This window comes from Arachis ipaensis, chromosome B4, assembly GCF_059453495.1.
Source record: "Arachis ipaensis isolate K30076 ecotype BB chromosome B4, ASM5945349v1, whole genome shotgun sequence".
Taxonomy (NCBI): domain Eukaryota; kingdom Viridiplantae; phylum Streptophyta; class Magnoliopsida; order Fabales; family Fabaceae; genus Arachis; species Arachis ipaensis.
The window spans coordinates 82583335-82593506 of record NC_142439.1 but is presented as its reverse complement, the minus strand read 5'-3'; the positions used below and the strand labels follow the sequence as shown (position 1 = coordinate 82593506).

The 10172-nt window shown below is 39.9% G+C and overlaps 1 non-coding gene across 1 annotated transcript; it reads right to left on the bottom strand.

The window, feature by feature from the left end:
• Window positions 1-3934: 3934 nt before the first annotated feature.
• Window positions 3935-4038, bottom strand: LOC148568146 (small nucleolar RNA R71). The gene has a single exon (XR_015881503.1). It is a non-coding gene; the product is annotated as a small nucleolar RNA R71 (small nucleolar RNA).
• Window positions 4039-10172: the final 6134 nt, after the last annotated feature.

The following is a 10172-nucleotide window of genomic DNA, read 5'->3' as shown; positions in this document are numbered from 1 at the left end:
ATTAGTTTTTAAATAAAAATCACATTTCTGGACTTTTTTTTTTGTGACTACATTTCTGGACTTTACTATGATTTTGTGTATTTTTCTATGATTTTAGGTATTTTCTGGCTGAAATTGAGGGACCTAAGCAAAAATCTGATTCAGAGGCTGAAAAAGGACTGCAGATGCTGTTGGATTCTGACCTCCCTGCACTCGAAGTGGATTTTATGGAGCTACAAAAGCCCAATTGGCATGCTCTCAACTGCGTTGGAAAGTAGACATCTTGGGCTTTCGAGCAATATATAATAGTTCATACTTGGCCCGAGTTTTGATAACGCAAACTAGCGTTTAAACGCCAACTTTCTACCCTTTTCTGGCGTTAAACGCCAGAACTGGCATAAAAGCTGGAGATAAACGCCCAAACTGGCACCAAAGTTGGTGTTTAACTCCAAGAAAAGTCTCTACATGTGAAAGCTTCAATGCTCAGCCCAAGCACACATCAAGTGGGCCCCGGAAGTAGATTTCTGCACTATCTATCTTAGCTTACTCATTTTCTGTAAACCTAGGTTATTGATTCATTATAAAAACCACTTTTAGTGATTCATTTTGTACCTCACAACATTTTACATTAGAAATTCTATTTTCTATGGCATGAGTCTCTAAACTCCATGGTTGGGGGTGAGGAGCTCTGATGCCAAGGCATCTTAGGCTAGTTTCACTAGCATTTTTCTGTTAGTTTTAGTTGTTTTATGCATTTTCTTGAGCTTAAAGTAACCAAAAATGGTTAAAAGAAGAACAAAGCAATGAACCATCCAAACAGTATGATTTTAATGCAAATTCCATGAGTTTTAGTTATATTACTTGAATGCTATGAATGGAAGATTTCTCATGAAATTTTGCATGACTTTGATGCAATTGTTTGGATGATTTCAGGGAAGAAGAGGCTAAGCAAGGAAGCAACAAAATCAATAAAGGAAGCTTGAATATCACATGTGGAGTTTAAGTTCCAGTTTAAGCCTAAACTGGAGCTTAAACGCCAAAATCATGAAGGCTAAGAAATGCTGGAATTGAAGTTTAACCTCCAGTTTAACCTTAAACTGGAGGTTAAACGCCAGAATGAAAAGTCTCACCAAAGAAGCATTCCACGTTTAACCTCCAGTTTGACCTCAAACTGGAGGTTAAACGCCAGAATGAGAATGCCACTCAGGAAGGAGTTCCACGTTTAACCTCCAGTTTGACCTCAAACTGGAGGTTAAACGCCAGAATGGGAAAAGCACCAGGGAGCCATTCCACGTTTAAGCTCCAGTTTGACCTCAAACTGGAGCTTAAACGTGTTCGACCAAGTTTTCTCCTCCAGGGTTGCTCTCTCCATTTCCACGTTTAAGCTCCAGTTTGACCTCAAACTGGAGCTTAAACGTGTTCGACTCCTCCAGGGGCTACCCTTCTAAGCTTCCACGTTTAACCTCCAATTTAACCTTAAACTGGAGGTTAAACGTGTTCGACCTCCAGGATGCCTCCTTCCATTTCCACGTTTAACCTCCAGTTTAACCTTAAACTGGAGGTTAAACGTGTTCGACCTCCAGGGCTGCCTTTCCTAGCTCCACGTTTAAGCTTCAGTTTAACCTTAAACTGAAGCTTAAACGTGTTCGACTACATGACTCTCCAGGGCTGCCTTCTTCCATTTCCACGTTTAAGCTTCAGTTTAACCTTAAACTGAAGCTTAAACGTGCTTCTACAAAAGGCCTCACTGGAAATGTCTGGCGTTTAAGCTGCAGTTTAAGCTTAAACTGCAACTTAAATGCCACTCTTGGAAAAGGTTTCTGGGCCAAAAATATTGTGGTTTAAGTTAGTCTTTGAGCACAAACATTAACTTAAACTTACTCTGGTATGAAACCCAATTGAATATCATGGTTTATGGGATTGGGCCTGAAGGATTGATGAGTTTGAAATCTCAATTTATTGAGTCATGTGTCATTATTTGATTATTACTAAGTTGGCTCAATGAATGTTACAGAATTTGGATCAACAGCCTCATCAAGATTATGGATCATAAACCCAAGGCAAAAGGAAAGCATGGAGAGGCCTCAAAGCCCAAGAAACACAACAGAAGCTCAATATAGAAAGTGTATAAATAGGATAGAATTTAAGTTAGAGAGGACTTTTACCTTCACTTTTAGCTAGTTTTCATATCTTTGTAATTGAATTCAGAGCTATGACTCACTAAACCCCCTTTCATTGGGTTAGGGAGCTCTATTGTAATTCAATGAATCAATAATAGTTTATCTTCTTCTTCAATCTTTTCTCTTGAATTTTGTTAGAAAGCTTCTCGATCTAATTCCATTGGGTAGTTGTCTTGGGAAAGAAACTACCCATAATTGGAATCCTTCGGAACCTTGGGAAAGGAATGGAGGATTCATGCTAGAGAAGCTTTCTCACAGTGAATTGGATTGGGGTTTGGATGGATATTGTGACATGTAATCCTACCAAATTGTGGTTCATGAAACTGTGTGGTATAATCAGTGATCGAGCATCATCTCTTCTTATGAACATTTAAACCAAGGGATTGGGAATTTGTTCATTTTTAGAGAGAATTGGTGAGCCAAGGGATTGGGATCCAATCATATAAGATTGCCAAGCAAAATTCAATGAACGCATTGGTTGAGGAAGAGATATACATGTTTTGATTCGGAGATCTCAATATCTCCTAACACCCAATGAATTCCCCATTTCTGATTTCCATCTTCTCTTTACATCCTACAATTCAATTCATGCAATCACCCCCATTCCCTTTTAATTTCAGCAATTTAGTTTCTGCTCTTTAATTCATGCAATTTAAGATTCCGCCATTTCAATTTCTTGTCATTTACTTTTCCCGCCAATTTTACATTCCGCAATTCTATTCTCAATCTTGATTCCGCTCAACTAGAACACACTTCTAATCCGAATTGCTCACTCAACCAATCCTTGTGGGATTCGACCTCACTCTATTGTGAGTTTTTACTTGACGATAACCGGTGCACTTGCCGGAAGGAATTTTGCCGATCGTGCAATTTCCTAAATCGTAGCATAACTAGTTTATGTGCATCAAGTTTATGGCGCCGTTGCCGGGGATTGGTTTTCGATTGACAATTCTCAAATTGGAAGTTAACTAGATTGAGCATTTTTTTTTGTTTTGATTAATTCAGTACAAGTTACTTGTTGAATTTTAATTTCTGCACCCTGTTACATGCTTTCTTTCTTTATGCCTTTAAATTCAAGCAACTAACTCACTGACTCACTAACTGTTTGAATTAATTCCTCAATTGCTCTAACCATACTCTTCCATTAACCAAGAGTATTTCACTTGTTTGTGCTTGTGTTGTGTTCTTGTATGACAGGTAGGAGAGGAGAGACATCAACTCCTCCATATACCGAACCAGAGAGGACCCTTCATAGACTGAGAAGGGAAGCAAGAGGGAAGAGAGTAGTGGGAGAAGAGGAATCTGAAGGAGAATCTGAGGACAATTTTGAGGAAGCTTTAGATCTCAACATGGATAGAGAAGTTCATAACCATGAGAGAGCTGATGGAAACAATGCCATTCCTGAGAGGAGGGTTCTTAGTTCATACATAAACCCAACCTCTGGGAATTGTGGTAGCAGCATCCAGAAACCACCCATTCAGGCCAACAATTTTGAACTCAAACCACAGCTAATATCACTTGTGGAGAATCATTGTTCATTTGGTGGGAGTGCTAATGAAGATCCCAACCAACATCTCACAAAATTCTTGAGAATTTGTGACACTGTGAAGTCCAATGGAGTCCAGGAAGATGCCTATAAACTGCTTTTGTTCCCATTTTCACTTAGGGACAAGGCAGCTAAGTGGCTGGAATCATTCCCAAGAGGGAGTCTAACAACATGGGATGAGGTGGAAAGCAAGTTTCTGGCACGTTTCTACCCCCCACAAAAGGTCAATAGGCTTCGATCTGAGGTTCAGACTTTTAGACAACAAGATGGTGAAACTCTCTACGAGGCATGGGAGAGATTCAAGGATTTGACAAGGAAATGCCCACCAGACATGTTCCATGATTGGGTGCAATTGCATATTTTCTATGATGGACTCTCTTATGAATCAAGGAAGGCTGTAGACCATTCATCAGGAGGTTCATTGAACAGGAAAAAGACTGTGGAAGAGGCCATTGAAGTGATTGAGACAGTGGCTGAGAATGAGTACTACTATGCATCAGAAAGGCACAACACTAAGGGAGTCATGGAGCTGAACCATGTTGATACAATTCTAGCCCAAAACAAGGTGTTTGCCAAGCAACTAGCAGAGCTTACCAGGCAATTAGAGACAAATCAAGTGGCTGCAATACACACACAAGATCAAGAGGAAGTAAGCATTGAAGGAGGTGATTGGGAAGAGGCCAACTATGTGGGAAACCAACAAAGGCAATCATATGATCCACATTCCAACACTTACAACCCAGGATGGAAAAATCACCCAAACTTTGGGTGGGGAAACCAACAAACCCAACCACAAAACCACAAACCTTACAACCACAACCAGTATAACAATTCCACGTACCAAAATTCCAACCAAAGATCATACCAAGCCACACAAAACACTTACTCCCAACCATCATATCATGGCCAAAATAATCAACCTACCCAACCTAATCCGAACCAACAATTTCAAGATCAATTAAACCGGATAGAAGGAATGCTTGCAACCATGAGTCAAGACATAACCGAATTGAAAGCTTTTAAGGAAGAAGTAAATTCTAACCTGCAAAACCAAGGAGCAGCCATCCAGAAGCTAGAAAATCAAATTTTGTATTTGTCTAAGCAAAACCCTGGGACAAGCGTTTCTCATGCTGCCAAGGCTATTGCAAGGGAAGAATGTAAGGCCATCACCCTCAGAAGTGGAAAGAATCTAAAGGAGATCTCAAAGGAAACCATAGAGGATGAAGCAAGGGAACATGTGAGAGACGAGGAACAAGGACAATCTTTTACACAGTCCGCAACAAAAGAAAAAGAAAAAGAGGTCCTGAAGCCGTATACACCTAAAGCACCATATCCTCAACGTTTGATGAAAACTGAAAAGGATGGTCAATTCTCCAGGTTCTTGGAGATTTTCAAGAAGCTCCAAATCAACATTCCGTTTGCTGAAGCAATAGAGCAAATGCCACTCTATGCAAAATTCTTAAAAGAATTAATGACCAAAAAGAGAAGCTGGAGAAATGAGGAAACTGTGTTGTTAACTGAAGAATGCAGTGCCATCATTCAGCACAAATTGCCTCAGAAATTGAAGGACCCAGGCAGTTTCCAAATCCCCTGCATCATAGGAGAAGTCATGGTGGAGAAGGCCTTGTGTGACTTAGGAGCCAGCATCAATTTGATGTCGCTAACAATGATGAGAAGAATGAAGATTGAGGAAGCCAAACCAACCAGAATGGCCCTCCAATTGGCAGATCGAACTTTTAAATTCCCTCATGGGATAGTTGAGGATTTGTTGGTGAAAGTGGGAGATTTTATATTTCCTGCTGATTTTGTGGTGTTAGATATGGAGGAAGAAGCCAAAGCTTCAATAATTCTGGGAAGACCCTTCCTAGCCACTGCTGGAGCCATCATAGATGTACAAAAGGGTGAACTCACTCTTAGACTACATGATGAGAAATTGGTGTTTAACGTATTCAAGGCAATGAGCTATCCATCAGAATCACTAAGGGAATGCATGAGGGTTGATGTAGTGGATATTGCAGTACAAGAAACCTTTGAGGAAACAATAAAGGAAGTGGCAGAGGAGGAGTTCACCAATGATATTGAAGTTAGTGACATAAAGGCTGCTGAAACAACCATGCCAAGCATGCCAGAGAGAGTGAAAGAAGAGAAGGAAGCACCAAAACCTGAGCTCAAAGCATTGCCCCCGAATCTCAAGTATGCATACTTGGGTAGTGATGAAAGTCACCCTGTTATCATTAACTCTGCCCTGAGCCAAGAACAGGAAAAAGAATTGATCAAGGTGCTACAAACTCATCAAGATGCCATTGGATGGACCCTAGCCGATTTGAAGGGGATAAGTTCATCCATATGCATGCATAAAATCTTGCTAGAAGAGGATGCTAGACCCTCCATTCAAGCTCAGAGAAGATTGAACCCCGTCATGAAAGAAGTGGTACAAAAGGAAGTCATGAAGTTATGGCAGGCAGGGGTAATCTACCCCATTTCTAATAGCCCATGGGTTAGTCCCATCCATGTAGTTCCCAAGAAAGGTGGCATAACTGTGGTGCCAAATGAGAAGAACGAACTCATACCCACAAGAACCGTCACTGGGTGGAGGATGTGCATAGACTACAGGAAGCTCAATGAAGCCACCAGAAAGGATCATTTCCCACTTCCATTCATGGATCAGATGCTTGAAAGGCTTGCCGGACATGCTTACTATTGCTTTTTGGATGGATATTCAGGCTACAACCAAATAGTAGTTGATCCTAGAGATCAAGAGAAAACATCATTTGTTTGTCCATATGGAGTTTTTGCTTATAGACGCATGCCCTTTGGATTGTGCAATGCACCTGCCACTTTCCAAAGATGCATGCTGTCCATCTTTTCGGACATGATTGAAAAATTTATTGAGGTCTTCATGGATGATTTTTCTGTGTTTGGAGATTCTTTTCCTAGCTGCCTACACCACCTTGCCTTGGTGCTTAAGAGGTGCCAAGAGACTAACCTAGTATTAAACTGGGAAAAGTGTCATTTCATGGTCACAGAAGGAATAGTCCTTGGCCACAAAATCTCTAATAGAGGCATGGAGGTGGACAGAGCTAAGGTGGAAATCATTGAAAAACTACCTCCACCAAGTAATGTCAAGGCAGTTAGGAGTTTTTTGGGACACGCTGGTTTTTACAGAAGGTTTATTAGAGACTTTTCTAAAATAGCCAAACCTTTGAGTAACTTGCTTGTCTCTGATACACCCTTTGTATTTGATAAAAATTGCATGCTAGCCTATGAACTTTTGAAGCAAAAACTTTCCTCTGCACCTATCATTGCCCCACCTGATTGGAACTTACCTTTTGAACTGATGTGTGATGCATCAGACCTTGCTATTGGGGCAGTGTTAGGACAAAGGAAAGACAATTTGGTACATGTGATTTATTATGCCAGTAAAGTCTTGAATGCTAACCAAAGGAATTACACAACCACTGAAAAAGAACTCTTGGCAATAGTCTTTGCATTTGACAAATTTAGATCCTATCTCATTGGATCTAAAGTCATTGTCTTCACTGATCATTCAGCTTTAAAATATTTACTTGCTAAACAAGAATCTAAACCAAGACTTATTAGATGGGTTCTTTTGTTGCAGGAATTTGACATTGAAATCAAAGACAAGAAGGGTGTAGAGAACAAGGTGGCAGACCATTTATCAAGGATACCATGTGAAGAAGGAAGCACACAAAGCACACATATAAATGAGTGCTTTCCTGATGAACAACTCATGGTAATTCACAAAGCACCCTGGTTTGCAGACATAGCAAACTTCAAGGCCACTAGGAGTTTACCGTTGGAATTTAACAAACATCAAAGGAAAAAATTGGTAAATGATGCCAAATACTTCATCTGGGATGAACCATACTTGTTCAAAAAATGTTCCGATGGCATACTCAGAAGATGCATATCCGAGGAAGAAGGAAGGGAAGTCTTATGGGACTGCCATGGCTCCACTTATGGAGGGCATTTTGCAGGAGAAAGAACAGCAGCTAAGGTGTTGCAGTGTGGTTTTTATTGGCCCACTATCTTCAAAGATGCAAAAGAATTAGTGAAGCACTGCCATGAATGCCAGAAGGCGGGGAACCTGCCAAGAAGAAATGAAATGCCACAACAATTCATTCTGGAACTTGAATTGTTTGATGTATGGGGGATAGATTTCATGGGACCATTTCCCTCCTCATACTCAAATAATTACATTCTTGTGGCAGTAGACTATGTCTCCAAATGGGTTGAAGCAATAGCAACTCCAACCAATGATAATAAGGTAGTCATGAACTTCCTCAGAAAACACATTTTTTGCCGTTTTGGGGTTCCAAGAGCAATCATCAGTGATGGAGGAAGCCACTTCTGCAACAAACCATTAGAGGCATTGCTTCTAAAATATGGAGTCAAACACAGGGTAGCCACACCATACCATCCACAGACAAGTGGGCAAGCCGAAATATCTAACAGAGAACTCAAAAGGATCCTGGAAAAGACTGTGGGAACTTCAAGGAAGGACTGGTCGATTAAGCTAGATGATGCTCTTTGGGCATATAGGACAGCTTTCAAAACACCAATTGGAATGTCTCCTTACCAACTAGTATATGGAAAAGCTTGCCATCTGCCACTGGAGTTGGAGCACAAGGCATACTGGGCCTTGAAACTTTTGAACTTGGACAACAAAGCTGCTGGAGAAAGAAGGATGTTGCAAATTCAAGAGTTGGAAGAATTCAGAGCGGAAGCTTATGAGAATGCCAAAATTTACAAAGAAAGAGCAAAGAAGAAGCATGACAGCAACATAGCCCCAAGGAAATTTGAAGAAGGACAAAAAGTATTGCTCTACAATTCTAGGCTGAAGCTATTTCCAGGGAAGCTAAAATCAAGGTGGTCTGGACCATTCCTTGTCACCAAGGTCTCCAAATATGGACAAGTAGAAATCATGGAAGAAAAGTCACAACGAACCTTCATTGTGAACGGTCAAAGACTCAAACATTACTTGGGAGATGTGGAGGAGAAGGACAAAGTTAAATATCACCTCAACTGAGGAAGCTGACCGTCAAGCTAATGACGTTAAAGAAGCGCTTGTTGGGAGGCAACCCAACCTGAGGTAATACCTTGTTGCTGTTTCTTTTATTTGTTTCAATAAAAAGGGTGAAGTAGTTTCTGTGCATTGCAAAGAATTAAGTTTGGTGTTTCACACCAAACAATGAATTCATGGATCAATAATTCAAAGGGGAATGTGTGACTCTAAGTTTGGTGTTCCACCATAAAGATCAACTGAACACAACAACCTTTGAATTATATGAAAGGAACAACCATTCTAAGCAGTCACAGAAATGCTTAAAACCCTTAGTAGCAACTTCATTCCAAGAGAACTCAAGGATTCAAAGAACAGAGAAGTAAGTGGGAGACTAAGTTTGGTGTTCACACACCAACCTAAGACTCCGATACTTACCCACACATAGTTGAGCTAACCACTCAAGTGCTTGAGAAGCAAGCAACTTCATCACTCTTTGCAGGAAAGGAAACAAGAATCTTAAAGCATGAAGCAACATTTAGGAGAAGAAGGAGAAATCAAATTGTTTCCTGACAACAAAGAGAAAATAAGGAATTTCACAAGGTGGTATTGTTCCTTGATAATTCTTTAAAAAGGGCAAACAAAAGCATGCGTGTTCTGGTTTAAACTGTAAATGTTGAATCTTTCTGGAATGTGAAGTTTTTAGTATATTTGTCTGTTTATTGCGTGAATGCCTAGATGTTTGGATATAACTCCACCTTCTTAAACAAATGCTTGCCATGCTTGTTCTGTTTCCAAAAATAAAAGAAAAGTTGAACAAAAGTAACTTGGCTCAATTAGTGACAAATCAAGTAGAATTAAGTGGTGGTATGCATGCTTGATTGTTTAGTCAGATCACTAAAAATAGAGTGTAGAATTATCATTTTTTATGTAGAAATTGAAAACAATCTATGGATCTTGATGAATAAACGTCTTTGAGCATGAAAAAGAAAGAAAAAGAAGAAGAAAAAGCCACTGAAAAAGGGTAACCAAAAAGCAAGAAAATTGAGAAAATAAGCTAGGCACCAATGGTTTGAACTTCTGAGACAAATGCCTGTGGTGTTCATGTATTAAGGATATGCTTGGATGAATAGGTTCTGAGGAGTGTTTCAACACTTGGTAACTTGGGTTAACTAACCCGGGATTATCAACCAAAAGTCCATTATCAAGAGCAACCTAAATACAAAACATTTAGTCACACAAAGAGGTGCTGGGCACCAATGTCTCAAGAAGAAATGTGAACTAAAATGCCTAAAGTGGATATGTGTAGTGCACTGATAAGAAAAAGAAAATGCCAAAGGCTTGTGCAACACATGACACTAAGCAAACAAGGAGCAAAGGAACTCTAAGAAAAAGAAAAGAAAAACAAAGAAGAGAAAAGTGCCAAAGACATAAGAATAACAAG